The sequence below is a fragment of the Drosophila hydei genome, unplaced genomic scaffold (assembly GCF_003285905.1).
Source record: "Drosophila hydei strain 15085-1641.00,03,60 unplaced genomic scaffold, DhydRS2 tig00000243-arrow-arrow-pilon, whole genome shotgun sequence".
Classification (NCBI taxonomy): Eukaryota; Metazoa; Arthropoda; class Insecta; order Diptera; family Drosophilidae; genus Drosophila; species Drosophila hydei.
The window spans coordinates 609,792-625,638 of record NW_022045693.1 but is presented as its reverse complement, the minus strand read 5'-3'; the positions used below and the strand labels follow the sequence as shown (position 1 = coordinate 625,638).

Below are 15,847 nucleotides of genomic sequence, written 5' to 3'. Positions count from 1 at the left end.
ACAACAAAGACTACAGCAACAGCAGCAACAATAGCCACTGCAGCAGCAACAATCTTGTTGTCCAAAGAAGAGCCAATTAAAGCAGAAACAAATAAACCTTGAACGGCAGCATTCACAAAAATAAGAAAAATATTCGGCGGCTTCAGTGCTTGCAATGGAAACAATATTCCAATCATTTCAATAGCAACAGCAGACAAGCATTGCAAGTAGCAACAGCAGCAGCAACAGCAACAGCACATCCTAGGCTAGAGCAACAAAAGCAGCCGGAGTAACAACATTAGCTGCAGCTGCAACGATAACGGGTAGAACAGCAAGAACTAGGGCAATATGAGCAATAATGGCAGCAACAGCGATAGCTGCGCACTGCAAAAGCAACAGCAACAAATGAAATTGAAGTTCAGTAATAAGAGCAACAGAAATAGTCAGAGTAACAGCAACAGCTATAGCAGCAGGAGCAATATTTAAAGGCACAGTAACAGCAAAAGCAACAGCAACAACAGCAACGGCAACGGCCACAGAGCCACAGCAACAGCCAATGCAGTATCAGCAACAGCAGCAACAGCAACAGCAACAGCAATTACATTATGAAGTCACAGTAACAACAACAACAACAGCAACAGCAATCTGAACAGCAACATCAAGACTTTACAACAACAGAAACAACAACAGCAACCTCAACAGCAACCACAGCAGCAATAGCAACAGCAATAGTAGCAGCAACCCCAACTGTAACGACAACAACCAGAGAGACACAGCAGCAGCGAAAGTAACAGCCAATGCAGTATCAGCAACAGCAGCAACAGCAACAGCAACAGCAATTACATTATGAAGTCACAGTAACAACAACAACAACAGCAACAGCAATCGGAACAGCAACATCAAGACTTTACAACAACAGAAACAACAACAGCAACCTCAACAGCAACCTCAACAGCAACCACAGCAGCAATAGTAGCAGCAACCCCAACTGTAACGACAACAACCAGAGAGACACAGCAGCAGCGAAAGTAACAGCCAATGCAGTATCAGCAACAGCAGCAACAGCAACAGCAACAGCAATTACATTATGAAGTCACAGTAACAACAACAACAACAGCAACAGCAATCTGAACAGCAACATCAAGACTTTACAACAACAGAAACAACAACAGCAACCTCAACAGCAACCACAGCAGCAATAGCAACAGCAATAGTAGCAGCAACCCCAACTGTAACGACAACAACCAGAGAGACACAGCAGCAGCGAAAGTAACAGCCAATGCAGTATCAGCAACAGCAGCAACAGCAACAGCAATTACATTATGAAGTCACAGTAACAACAGCAACAACAGCAATCTTTACAACAATAGCAACAGCAATAGTAGCAGCAACCCCAACTGCAACGACAACAACCAGAGAGACACAGCAGCAGCAGCAGCAGCAACACCCCATGCAGTAACAGCAACAGCAACACTTGCAGCAACATCAAGACTCTACAACAACAGCAACCCCAACCTCAACAGAAACAGCAACAGCTCGTTGCCATAAAGAACAACAACAGCTCATTAAAATGTCATAAATCAAATTGCAAGCTGCATAATGAGCAATTTTTTGTTAGCAAAAGAAAAATTATTAAAAACGCGACTAAAAGAGAAATTTCACAGCTTGTCGTTTGGAGAATGCGTAAAAAATGATGCGAAACGTAGTTGGCCGTAGTCGAGTTGGACTGAGCTGAACTGAGCTGGGCTGAGCTTTACATCAAGATTGATTGATGACATGACGTCAATTTGCTGTAGCGACGCCTCAGCGGCTCAGCGGCTCAGCGCCTCAACAGCATGCAAAAGCGAAATTGTGCATGTGAAGGAGAAAAGCAGAGGCCAGAAAGTGGGCGTGCCCAGTGCCAGGGACTGCGCCCACCAGTTGTAAGGACAATGAAAAAGGCATTAAAATGCGGTCACTCGTAGGCAGCGTAGAGCTGAGATGAGTTGAAAGATGAGAGTTGGAAGCTCGAAGCTCGGAGCTTGAAGCTGTGCGCTGAGTTGCTGTTTTGTGGTTTTGTGTGTAGGCGCCTTTGTGTGTGTGTGTGTGTGTGTGTGTGGGTGTTCGAGTATGTGCCTGTGCTGCTGCTGCCCAAGGGTCTGTCCCAGTGGCACAGCAGCTGCTGAGAGCCTGAATAACAAATAGCATTTTTGATATGAATAGATGACTAAATTTGTCATAGTTGATTGACCGAAAAATTGTGCAGAGTATACGAAATGCCAGAGCATGAATTGAAAATTTAAATTGCTTCTTAAATGGATCTGCACATGAATAGCGCTAATTGTGTATGCAAAAAGTTGAAATTCTTCAACAGATTTTTGCGTGATTTTCTGCATTTTCCAAGCAACGAAATTAGCCTCGATGCGAAATGTTTTACGAATGTGAACCGAGCTTAATGTTGTCTCTATGCTAAACAAGTTTCACAACTCTCACTGTCTAGCAGAACTAAAGTTTATATTGTGATAATAATAATGTGAGTTTAAATTTATTCTAAATCTCATATATTGAATAATAATAAATAATTTCTATTAATTTAAATTTGAATCTGAATTGCTCTATGAGAAGCATTTCAAACTATTAATGGGAGAGGAAAGAATATTCGTAACTCAGAAGTTTTAGGTAAACTGAACTGAATCTGAATTGTTTATTAAGTCTTACTTAATATATATTTTATATATATTTTATTTATATATTTTTTATATATTTATTTATATATTTATTTATATATTTATTTATATATTTATTTATATATTTATATATTTTATTTGTATATTTATATATTTTATATATATTTATATATTTTTTTTAATTTATATTCTATTTAGCAATAGAAAATTCTATTTCTATTCAATTTCTTTTTTATATCATTTAGATTTCTGTTCTTTTTCAATTCTATTTCCATTCTACTTATATTTGTATTTAATTTCTATTTTATTTCTATTATATTTATATTATATTTCCATTCTATTTCTCTTCATTTTCTATTCTATTTCCATTCTATTCATATTTGTATTCAATTTCTATTCTATTTCTATTATATTTATATTATTTCCATTCTATTTCTATTCTATTTCTATTCTATTCCAATTATAATTAAATTAGATTAGATTTCATTTCTATTCAATTTCAATTAGATTTCTATTCATTTTCTATTCTATTTCCATTCTATTCATATTTGTGTGCAATTTCTATTCTATTTCTCTTATATTTATATTGTGTTTCCATTCTATTTCTCTTCTATTCCAATTATAATTAAATTATATTTCTATTCTTTTTCTATTCTATTTCAATTTCATTTCTATTCAATTTCAATTCTATTTCAATTAGATTTCTTTTCTTTTTCTATTTTATTTCAATTTCATTTCTATTGAATTTCAATTCTATTTCTATTATATTTCCAAACTATTTATATTTCTATTCAACATCTATTCTATTACATTTCTATTTCTATTCCATATTTTCGTATTTTTTTCTATCACTTCTCTTTCTTTTTTTGTTTTCTTTCAATTGCTCTTCTGAACTATTATATTTAAAAATGTTTGGAGTTTGACTTTGCTTTGCTTGAGCTTTTAGGAGTTTTGATTGTGTTTTCTATTGACAGGCATTGAAAATTGTATGAAGCTTGATTCATTTCATAAACTGACTGAAACACGTAGCAAGCTGCATGATTAATGAAAGATGTTATTGTTAGTGTTGCTGTTGCTCCTTTTGCTGTTGCCTGTTGCCGAGGGCTGTCATATGAATTATGCATAATTGCTGTCACTGTCAGGCGCCCAAAAGAGCTGCCGGCCGCCAGCTGACCGAGCAGCATTTCCGGACATGAATGTATTTCCCGCTCTCTCCCCCTCGCTCTCTCTCTCTCTCTCTCTCTCTCTCTCTCTCTCTGCCTCTCTGAGTGTGTGTGTGGGAGTGTGCTGTGAATTGCGACACTTTCGACACACGCAAAAAACAAAAAAAAAGCCAGCGAGACTTATGCAAAATTCATCAAGTTTCATACGCACCACGAAGCCGCGTCAACAATTTGCTGGCACCTCATTTAGAGGGGTGCGTCGTAGCGAGGGTGGCTTGTAGCGCCTCCAATCATCAGCTAGTGTCAAGCCAAGAGTTGTCTTTTTCTGCAGTTAGGCTACATGGCTTACAGTGCTTGCCATGCAGGGCACGTAATGCTGGGCGGCAACTGCAAGAGATAAAGCCAAGATATAAAATATAGATATATATATATATATATTAGGAAAGACGCAGAAGAAATCGCGGCAATTACGTTCGAGTGATGCGTTTCTAATTTAGAGCTTAATTTGTGTGGATTAAAGGCAAGATGTTTGGAGTTGTATGGATTTCTGCGGCTAGACAGGTAGAAAGAAAGCCAACAACTGGCAACAGGCAACAGCGGCAACAATTTGCAACACTTTACGAGCGTCGAGTCACGTTACGTATACGCCCCAGCGTACATAAATAAAATGCTACAAAAAACAGGCCAGGCCCTCGCTTCGAATGTCTGTGTGTGTGTGCGAGTGTGTGTATTTTAGGGTCTTCGTGTGCTACTTTTTTATGCCAGCTCAGTCAGCATCGCAGTTGCCGTTCGCTGCTGTCGTTTCAACATTTCCGCCCAACTTGCATGAGTTTCCGTTTCCGTTTTTGTTGACTTCACGCACTTAAGTTCACTTAAGTCCCATCAGGCTGCACGCCTGATTGCTTGCCGCAGCAGGTGAATTGCGCAGCGCTTTTGCCTTCTCTTGGCTTGATTTTGGTCATTTGAGTACATTTAATGTGAGCTACAAATTGATTTTTGGGATAAAGTGGCCCGAAAATCATCTTTGGGGAATTGAAGAACTCAAAAAAAGAAACAAAAACAAAAAGCCAGCAAAAATATGTAAAAATTCATTTCGCTCTCAATGACATTTCAGAGGCTTTTCATTCAATTAATGTCGTTTTGTTGGATTTGGCCAACTTTGTTTGCTTAGTCTCTTTCGATGGTGCGCATCATTAATCTTCTTTATGTTTCCTTTGCTATGCCCAATACAATTTTAATCTGCCAGCTGCATTATATGCGAAATTTATTGTAAATAAAAACTCGAAATTAGTCTCGATTATATAACCTAAAGAAGAGCAGTCACAGGATAAAGTTTTAGACAATCTCCGATATCATCTGACAGCAACTCAATGAAGTTCTCTAGGCAGCTAGAACTATACTCTCAAAAACTAATTAACTCTATTCAATTTGGTGAGTTTCAATGAGTATAAAAAGCATTTTATATTTTGCTGCCTTTTAGCACAGTTAACATAATTAAAATTCGCATTAATTTTTAATGAACATCAGCTGCTGTTCGGCTGTTCGTAAAAGTTTGCTCTTGCCTAGACATGGGCACAGAGGGTGGTCAGAGGTTTGCTGGACAGCTTCAAATTGACAATGCAAAGTCAGATGAAAGCCGCAGCGGCACTAATGGCTGTTAACAGTTATTGCTGACGTTGTTCTTGCTGTTGTTGTTGTTGTTGAATATGTCAAAGTGAATATGTGGCTTGATCAAATGGCCAACAAGAAGCAAGCAGCAAGTGCAGCAGCTGCTCGCTTTTGGGGCAACAATGCAATTCGAAATGCACAACAAGTAACTGTGCCGGTGTGTGTGTGTGTGTGTGTGTGAGTGGGAGTTTCGCAAAATGACAAAACTGTCAAAGTGTCGCCTCAACAGCAACGTTTCGTTTGCCTTTTGGCTCGTTTGCGAGTGCCACCTGCCATCAGCCTCTTGCTGTCGCTCTCTCCCACTGCCTCTCTCAGTGTAGCTATCGCTCTCCCTCACACACAGAGCTTATTTGTGGGTCAGTTAGCTGGCCAGCTAAATGCCATTTTGAGCTGTATTTGTACTAAAAGCTTTTGTTAATGGCAACGTCAATATTTTCCAGACTTTAATAAAAAATGCCCAACAAGAAAAAAGGAAATGGTGAAAACGCTGCGGCAAACAAATGCGAATACATTGTGTGCATTTTTGACGAATGAAATTGAATATACAAAGCACACACACACACATACACACGACCATGCATAAATGATATGTGGCCAAAAGCAACATAAATTTCAAACAGCAAAGGGAGTGAAAGAGAGAGAGAGAGAGAGAGGCAGTTGGAACAGAACGGCAGCTAACTGAAATACAAACCTTTTTTTATTTGCCAGCGCATACAAATACACTGAGCACAAGAGTGCTGCAGTGGGCAGTGCCCGACTGTGAGCTACCCTGAATTAAATCAAATCTCTAGCTATTCGGTTCATAGGAGCAGATCAATACACGCTAAAGCTTGCTGATCAAGAATATATATATATATATATAAGAATATATATATATATATATATACTGCCACACCTCGCACTGCCTCATTATAATCGGAATTCCCATTGTTAATGGGTTCAGTATATAATAAAAATAAAAAAACAGCTGAAGCATTGGACGCCATAGCACGCTGCGCTCCAAAAAGCTCTCGATATTTGAGCAAAATGAAATGAATGTTTAATTGAAAACTTCGATTTTAAATAAGCTTCCTCACAACACTTTGTTTGCAGTCTGCTAGCAACGGAAGTTGCCAAAGAATATTAAATAAAGCTAAAAGATATCATTCAGAATAAATAATATTTGAAAGTTTTGAAAGCATTTTCGAGTACGCTTCCTCTGCAGCTATAAATGTTTTTAGCCAACAATTAAACACTTCAGTTTCTTTATTATAAATATTTACATATTTTCTCACTGTGTAGCTGAACAGCCCAAAAAGGAACCAACCAAGCAGCTTCGAACTACGTGGCTGTCTCTAGAGTTAAGTCTGCTCTAGTCCTGTTGACTGCTCGCTGTTGCCTTTCGCTCGCATTTTCACAATATAAAATTTACACATGTATGAACGGGTGTGTGTGTGTGTGTGCGTGTGTGTGTGTTGAATTTTTTTGGTATTTCGAGCACGTAAAACATCAACGCATAAATACAAAACATGCAACGTGTAAGGCACAAATCGAAGATGCGCGTAGCAACGGCATTAAAGCTGCCACAGAGAACTAAATTGTTGCCAATGCAGGGATTGATTGATTGACGTATTGACGGAGTTGGTTTGTTGCAACTAACTAATCTGCACACCTCACATCAATTTAGGCTCAACTTGCATTTAAATGAATTTCTATCCTAGATACTCAAAGCGAAACTCTGTGTATCGAATTTCCTGTTCAGATAAACCAATTAAGAAATATAAAAATAAATAAGAGCATAATAAAAATAGGATAAAAATGCTTAAAATATTAGCTATGCTTTTTCTAGGAATTACATTAGGAATTGTTTTCATTTAATATTGTATTAAAATCGCAAATCAGCCAAAAGTCAAAGTCAAATTGCATACAGGCAGATAGAAATGTTGCAGTCGAGCTTGACCGACTACCTAACACTCGTTCATGACTAAAAACAATAAAATATAATTAAAGCAGGTGAATGTAGTTAAATTTCAGCTCGTTAACTCTGGAATAGATCTAAAGACTCTGATATCTTGACTACCCCCACGAACGTAAAAACACAAAAGCCAATATACTCCACTCCCTTCTTGAACGAGCATTAATATAAAACCTTAGGCAATGATTTATGAATAATGAATAAGTTAATATTAATAATTTAAAGCTGATGTTAAGCTACTCTAAAAAGTGCTTTTAAGCAACTTACGAATATTTCAAACAGAAAACCAATTTGTACCCATTCCCAATGGGAATCAGGGTATATTGGTTTTTGTCAAATATGTGTAGCTGACAGAAGAAGGCGGAACTGGCTCAGACTCAGTCTGTTTTCCCTTCCTTCTGCCTTGAGATATACAAAAAAATATAAATTGTTATCGATATTTCAGAATTAGTATCGATACTTCGCTTTGATTAATGAAGCATGATTTGTAGACGCTTCAAGCTAGAGGTAAACAAAGAGGCTTAGATGGAGTAGAGGGTGTCTGCGAGTCGAGCAGTCTTAGCTACTTTTGCCCTGGCAAACGCCCGCTGTCACCTTTTGCATATGTGAAAATTCAATTTGTTATAATTTGAATTTTTCGTTTTATGTTATGGAAATGCGCACGATAAGCCGCAGACGAATGCCAGCAGAGAAACAGAACAACACTAACGGAGGCAGTGGGTGTAAGGGCGCGTGGCGAGGCGCGAAAGAAAAGCAATTTGTGGCAGCTTAAATGTCAATACGAGTTTTTCCTCTTTATTCAGTCAGGACTATTTCGGCTGTTGTTATAAGAGCTTGGCTTTAGTGTTATAGTTGGCATATGGTAGGCGCAAGGTGCCGACGTCTATAAATAGCCAAACACGTCTTGGCCATTTTTAGCTGTTGGCTACAAGCGCTTCGCAGAGGCACTCACACTCCCACACACGCAGACGCATAAAAATAAAGTTCTGTTTTGTGCAGCTAAAAACAAATTGCAAACAATAAACAGAGCTGCCAACCTATGCCGAAATACACATGTATGCCATAAATATATACACGAACACGCACACACACACGCTCTGCGGCCGTAGGACATTTGCCTGTGCTTCAGTCAGGTGGAACCACAACAACGTAGGATAAATTGAGCCTGCCGCCCACACAAAATTTGTCAATGAAAATGTCCTGAGCGTTGCTAGTCGACTCGAGTTCCTGTGGGCTGTCAGTTGACTTTCAGCTTTGCCCCTTAAGTAATGGCACAAGCGGGTGTATATCTGCTTGTAGGTGTAGCAGCTTATAGCTGGCTTCATAGAGTTTGCACGGCTTATAAAGAATAAAGTTATATATATAATAAAACCAAGAAGAAGAAGAGCAGCTGTAGGTTTTATATATAAATATTTAAAATCTATTTTGCCTTGTTCAAAATCTACCCAGCAATTAGAAAAAATGCCATCAGCAAACAGGGTATTTGCCGGTCGTTCACTTTCTCGCCTCACACTCTGCTATTGTTTTTTTGTAGCTACGACTGTCCCGTTTAGTCTCAGTCCCTCTTTGTTTGCTGCCCTTAATAGCTCTTGCTGCTGATGTTTGGTCATTGATCCAATCAACTGAATGAATTCTTGAGTTTTACAGCATTCAATTTCAATTGTTATCTTTGTTTCTCTATCTCTCGCGCTTCCTCTTAATATCTCTATTTAATTTTGTTGAAATTTCATTTAATTTTGTGCCACAGTCTGTTGCCTCATCTTATCACAATCGATTATCATAGCTGTCCAAATGCAAGAACAAAGCGTCGCTCACTGTGATATTTCAAGTGCAACATGGCGTATGATTAATACGTGGAAATCACATTGAATCCTTTCAGTCTGCAGCTAAGCCAATTTCAGTGATAAATAACTATGTATAAATTATATGTTTTCCAGTCCTGTGGTGACTGAAAGTTAGGTTGAGAGGCGACTGTGCCTCTTATTGCTGGCCTCGGGCTCAGACAATGAAATAAGCCATTTAACGAGCAAATGACGGAGTGAATATTTATTTAAGCGGTTTACTGGAAGAACGCTTTTTAACCCTGCTTTTAATTGTTCTTTTTTGAATAATCGAAACAGTTAATTTTATTGGTTTTTCTTATTATATTCACTATTTTTAGTTTTACTTATATGACACCAATTTTTAGCATGTCCTATCAGTACGAGTTAAAACACGAGACTGATCTATATTTTTACAAATCATAGCCTCACCGGCGTAAGTAGAGTTGCCCTTGCCAGGGCTGTTCCTTAACTTGTCTAGCACCCGATAATAAGTGTTGAATAATACCTAACATTAAGTGTTATAAGCTAACTAAGTGTTATAAGTTAACTACCCCCCCCTCAAGTGTAAGGTCGTCCTCGACCGACCCAATTCCAGCGACGACTCCTCGCAAGTGCTTCGCGGACTTCTTTGCGTCGATGATCCACCAAAGAGTGAGGCCAATGCAGATTAAAGCACAGCATATGGCTCCTCTTTCGGAGTGCCGTACAACGACACATCATCAAAGTGCACCATTTCGGTTCCTTGGTCGCATATTAGCAGCGGTGACCAGCGAGTCGGTGCAGGTGTTCTCGAATGAAATCCGCAAGTCGTTCTCATTCACATTCAATACGGAGCAGTATGAGCAGCGTACTGATTCTTCGCTATCGCCGTTCAGCAGGCGCTTACTAAGCTTGCTCTTGCGCCTACGTATGTGGCGTCTGTTGAAGCTGTTGGTGCACAACGTGGACGTGGGCCTTGGCATCGGATGATGCACACCAAAGTTGTGCAGCTGCAGCGACTTGAGTGTGGCTGGCGCCGTCGATGACTGGCCGTGCACGTGCCCGTGATGGCCGTGATGACTGTGTCCCACCACTCCAGCGATGCTATGAGCCGTTACTGGACGAGTGATGTGTGTAGTCTGTCGGCGCGCTCAGCTGGCGATTGAATTCGGCCTTGCGGCGCGTCAAGTCCGTCAGGCAGTATTTGTTCAGATGGCCGTTGCTGGAGACAGGGCTCTTGGGCGATGATGCCAGATGCTGCGTATAGGCCGAAGGAGTTGCTGCTCACGCTTAGCTTATTGCCGGCGTTGTGCAGCAGATTGTTACAGTTCTTGCCGCTGATCTTGGCCGACTTTTGCCCGTCGTCGGTATCGTGTTGCTGCTGCTGCTAGCCGCCCTGTACTCCTTGTCGTCGCTCTCGCTGCGCACCGATGCTCGATACGCAGGAAATGTCTTCGTCTTGCTCTTCAGAGAGCCGTTCAGCAGTAGCTGCTGTTGCCGTGCGGCAACTGCCGACAATGCCGGCAGCTGCAGTTGACGTGACGCCGCTGCCGATGAGGATGAGGATGAGCCGGCAGCCGTGGCAGGTGTCGACAGAGATGGGCAGCGGTTGGAGCAACTTGGTTCTAGTATGGATGAAGAGTCGCTTGGCTCTGCCGCCGCGAAGAGTTCGTTAGTTGTTGCTGGCTGATGAGCTTCTACTGTTGGTGGTGGTGCCGTGAACAAGGGGGTTTCCTCAACGATTCCGCTTGTAGATTTGCATGCTGTGGTTCTGGCTTAGCATCCAACTATGGGGCGAATAGAGCTGTTGCTGGTTCTTGTGGACGACAGGATAAATCGTAATTTTTCTGCAGGCTTTTTTAATTTTTGGGAATTTGGTTATAAAATGTATAGTGTTGATGGATTCCTCTAGCCAAATTGATTTTAAATCTGAGGAGTCCAAAATGTTTGGGCTAACAATGAGCCTTCGCGAGAGTAATAGCAAGCATTAAACTTTGCAACTCGATCGTCCGCATTCTGTTTCTGGACAGTGTTTCAGTGTTTCAAATAAATAAATCAATTTGTGAGTTTTGGCTATCCCGAGAACTCCATTGACAGCAAATGTTAACTGGTTAAGCTGGTCTTGAACCTCAGTGTTTACTTCTATCCGTCTACTGTTGGCATTCATTAGTCGCATTTCAGTGGACCTAATCTACTCTAAATGACCGGCATCGGGTGTACCCGCCACCAAAATGTTTTATAAAAATTATGCCAAGTGGCTAAAGGTAAATTGAAAAACTATATCTAACTTATTCTAAATTGCCTAGCGGCTTATAATAAAAGGTGTAATAAAAAAAACAAGGGAGTTATCTTAGGTTGTCCTTGTGGACCACCCTTCCTTTAATGAGGACCTCGGTCCCCAGGTCTGCTTCCACGGCCTTCTCGACACATAAAGGTGTGAGTTTGTTTCCGAGCCGTCGGTTGGACTTGACCAAAACCTTGTCACCAACATCGAAGACTCTATTCTGCCGCTTTGCGTTCTCCCTAGCTCTGAGCGTCGTCTGAGCGTTTCTGATCTTTTCTTCTATCTTCTCTTGTGGCTCATCAGAGTGCGCCTGAACCACATCAACTGGTCTCTGGTCGATGACCGAATGAATCGACTTATTGTATTCGGTTGTGGCCAGTAAAATGACTTCTACGGTGTCATTTATGCCTTTGTCGATCTTTATGCATCTGGCTAGCTCTAACAGAGTGCTGTGAAAGCGCTCAACCTGTCCATTCGATATGCTATGCAATGGTGGTGCATTTGAAATGCTGACCCCATAGTTGTTTGTGAGCATAGTCATGATGGTCTCTGAATTCAATGACGGTTCATTGTCACAGTAAATGGATCTGGCTTTTGGAAAAAAATTCATAAGTTGCATTACGGCTGGCTTCAGATCCACAATGGTTCTTGAAGCGATCGGTTGGACGATAGCAAACTTAGAGAACTTGTCGATGCAAGTGAGAAAGTATTTCTTGTCAGTGGAGAAAATGTCCATGTGTAACATCTCTCCTACATGTGAGGGGATCGGTGTCTCTCCAAGCTCTTGTTTTTTGGGGTGTCTATCATACTTAGCCCTAGCACATGTTTTGCAGTTTTGTACTATTTCCTTGGCAATTTTTGCCATCCGTGGAAAGTAGTACTCGGAGAGTACCTGCTTAACATTTTCCTGTGCAGACCTATGGGCCCTATTATGCTCGACTGTGAGGATTTCCCTTCCTTCTCCAACCGCAAATATGTCCACTACGCGATTTTTGCAATGCCAGAACTTTGTGGCTGGGTATCTTCGCACCAATGTATCTTGTATCATTGCAAGCGTGTGTAAATTACAGTGGAGAGCATTTACGCATTTGGGTGAGACTACATCTTCGAGCTCGTCTAGCAGCGATTCGACGCATGTATAGCTGATCAAGTAGCGTTTCTTATTTCCAAAAAGAATAAAACTTCGTTTTAAGGGGAAACGCGCCTCTTCTAGCACTATCTGGTTTTGAAAACAGTTCAAGGGTTTGTCTGTCGTCTCAATGGTGTTGGTGAGAGATACCTCACTGTGGATCGTTGCTGCGCAGGACTCAATTTCTTGCTCATTTATAGCGTTGAGCTGCTGTCTTGACAAGGCATCCGCAACCAGATTGTCCTTGCCAGGTTTATAGAAGATACGTGCATTAGACTCGTCAATGCGCGCTTTCCACCTTTTGATTTTCGCATTTGGATTAGATTCCGAAACTGCGAAGGTCAAGGGTTGATGGTCAGTGAAGATATTAATGTCTTTCACCCCATACAAATAGTGCCTTAATTTGGCAAGTGACCATACAATGGCCAATAACTCTCTCTCATTGGTTGCATAGTTAACCTCACTGTCCTTCAATGTTCTTGAAATCATTGTTATAGGACGACCCTCTTGAGACAAAACTGCACCTATGCCGTGAGCCGAAGCATCGGTCGTTAGATCGAATGGCTTCTTAAAATCGGGGTACCTGAGCATTACATTCTCGGATGACAAAATATCGCGCAACTTCTGAAATGCCCTCTGCTGCACTTCAGAGAATTGAACCTTTATATTTCTGGACCTATGCTTACTGACTGTTCCATTTTCACCCTTCAGGATATTCGAGATGGGTCTTGCTATTGCGGCGAAGTCCCTAATGAAACATCTGTAATAACTTGCGAGGCCTAGAAATGATCTAACCTCGAACAGCGTTTTTGGTTCTGGATACTCCTGTATTGCCCTAACCTTTTCAGGATCCGTCGTGGTGCCAGTGCTGGTGACTACGAAACCAAGAAAGTTCACGCTTTTCTTAAAAAAACGTGACTTTTCGACGGAGACCCTCATGTTTGCTTCGTGTAAGCTTTTTAGGACCCAATCCACGTGTTTAATGTGGGATTCCTCATCTTCTGAAAAGATGATTACGTCATCGACATAAACATAGCAAAATTTGCCAATCTGCTCTCGCAGTATGTCGTCGATGGTTCTTTGAAAAATGCTTGCTGCATTCTTTAATCCAAAGGGGAGTCTTTTGAACTCGTATTTCCCCCCGTTCACAGAGAAAGAGGTTTTTTCACGGTCGCGTTCAGCGAGTATGATCTGGTGATAACCAGACTTGAGGTCTAATGTTGAAAAGAATTTGGCTCTCCCCAAATTCCCCAATATCATTGATATATTTGGCATAGGGTATTTGTCCGGCACGGTTTTTTCGTTAAGTTTACGAAAGTCCATTACCAACCTCATTTTCCTATTGCCCGCTTCATAAGTGCCCTTCTTGTCTACTACCCATATTGGGTTATTGTAGGGAGAGACGGACTTTTGAATTATATCATTCTTTAGTAGATCTTTGATTTCTTTATTAACGAAATCAGCCGCTCCCATTGGATATGGGTAAAGCTTGGTATAGATCGGTTGCTCATCTATGGTCCTAATGGTAGCCACGACTGATGTGTTATACGGCAACGTCTCGTCTGGGTCTGCAAAGGCCTTTTGTCTGGTCTTCAGCATTTTCAAAAAAGAACTTCTAACTAATGGGGATGCATCTGCTATTTGTTCAGCTAACTCATTAATTCTTTGAGTCAATGCATGCTCCCTCTGCTGGTTTACAGCAGCCTGTTCGGCTAAAGCTTTGCTGATAGCCGTCCTTATTACTTCCGTAAGCTGATCTACATCCATTCTACCTGATGGTGGGAGAACTGCACAGTCGGAATCTGAGTCGCTAGACTGCCTGCGAGGGTTTCTCTATTGGTTGAACCGAGACATGCGCAGGTCAGTGGTCGCGAAAAATAAAACGGGCCGTCAGAAGATGGGTCGAATTACGTCGCAGTTCTGAACTACGAGAACTGCATGCACAACTTCAGACACACAGAAAGTAACACAATGTAATTTTATTGACGATCTGAATGATCAATTGCTGCCACTAAAATTCCCAAAGTAGTCACTCTCACTTGGTTCTGATCATTAATTTTTTTTTTTTTTTTACATGCAATTGCAATATAAAATACTCGCTAGTCCTAGCTATTTTTTTATAAAATAAATTTTAACACTTTTTGTGTTTGAAGAAAAATTTTGGCTAGAGTATCCACTTACAAGATTCAACTAACACAAAACAAAAAAAAAAAAAAAATCCCTTTATAAGATCTGTCAATTGCAGCTCCCGCGCTGCTGTCTTAATTGTTGTTGGTTGTGGAGTCCGACCACTAGTTGGGCGCCAATTATATGTTTTCCAGTCCTGTGGTGACTGAAAGTTAGGTTGAGAGGCGACTGTGCCTCTTATTGCTGGCCTCGGGCTCAGACAATGAAATAAGCCATTTAACGAGCAAATGACGGAGTGAATATTTATTTAAGCGGTTTACTGGAAGAACGCTTTTTAACCCTGCTTTTAATTGTTCTGTGGTGACTGAAAGTTAGGTTGAGAGGCGACTGTGCCTCTTATTGCTGGCCTCGGGCTCAGACAATGAAATAAGCCATTTAACGAGCAAATGACGGAGTGAATATTTATTTAAGCGGTTTACTGGAAGAACGCTTTTTAACCCTGCTTTTAATTGTTCTTTTTTGAATAATCGAAACAGTTAATTTTATTGGTTTTTCTTATTATATTCACTATTTTTAGTTTTACTTATATGACACCAATTTTTAGCATGTCCTATCAGTACGAGTTAAAACACGAGACTGATCTATATTTTTACAAATCATAGCCTCACCGGCGTAAGTAGAGTTGCCCTTGCCAGGGCTGTTCCTTAACTTGTCTAGCACCCGATAATAAGTGTTGAATAATACCTAACATTAAGTGTTATAAGCTAACTAAGTGTTATAAGTTAACTTATATATATAAATAAATATCAACAAAGCTGCTGAGTTGTGTGTCTATGCTTTTTTGTATTCAGACTTCTGACAGGCTATGAAATATAGAGAGTTGAATTAATATAGAGCTGTCTGTTTGTCTCTTAGACTGTTCGCAGTGAGAGGTTGACAGTCAGTTTACTGCTGTTAATTACTATGGTTGGGCTGTAAGATTTCCAGGAAAACTATATTAGGCATGTTGAGGGCTCTGTATATGGCTTGGTTACGAACTTAATCTTCTTAAAAGTTTCAACTGAAAGCTCTGAAT

General features: G+C 40.4%; 1 protein-coding gene across 1 annotated transcript in view; it reads right to left on the bottom strand.

The window, feature by feature from the left end:
- Positions 1-15,847, bottom strand: part of LOC111592848 (BAI1-associated protein 3) — a 65,921-nt gene that overhangs the window by 33,884 nt on the left and 16,190 nt on the right. Inside the window, exon 2 of the mRNA XM_023305286.2 lies at positions 4,020-4,195. The gene's annotated coding sequence lies outside the window, so the exon portion shown is untranslated. The remainder of the gene's footprint in view (positions 1-4,019; positions 4,196-15,847) is intronic.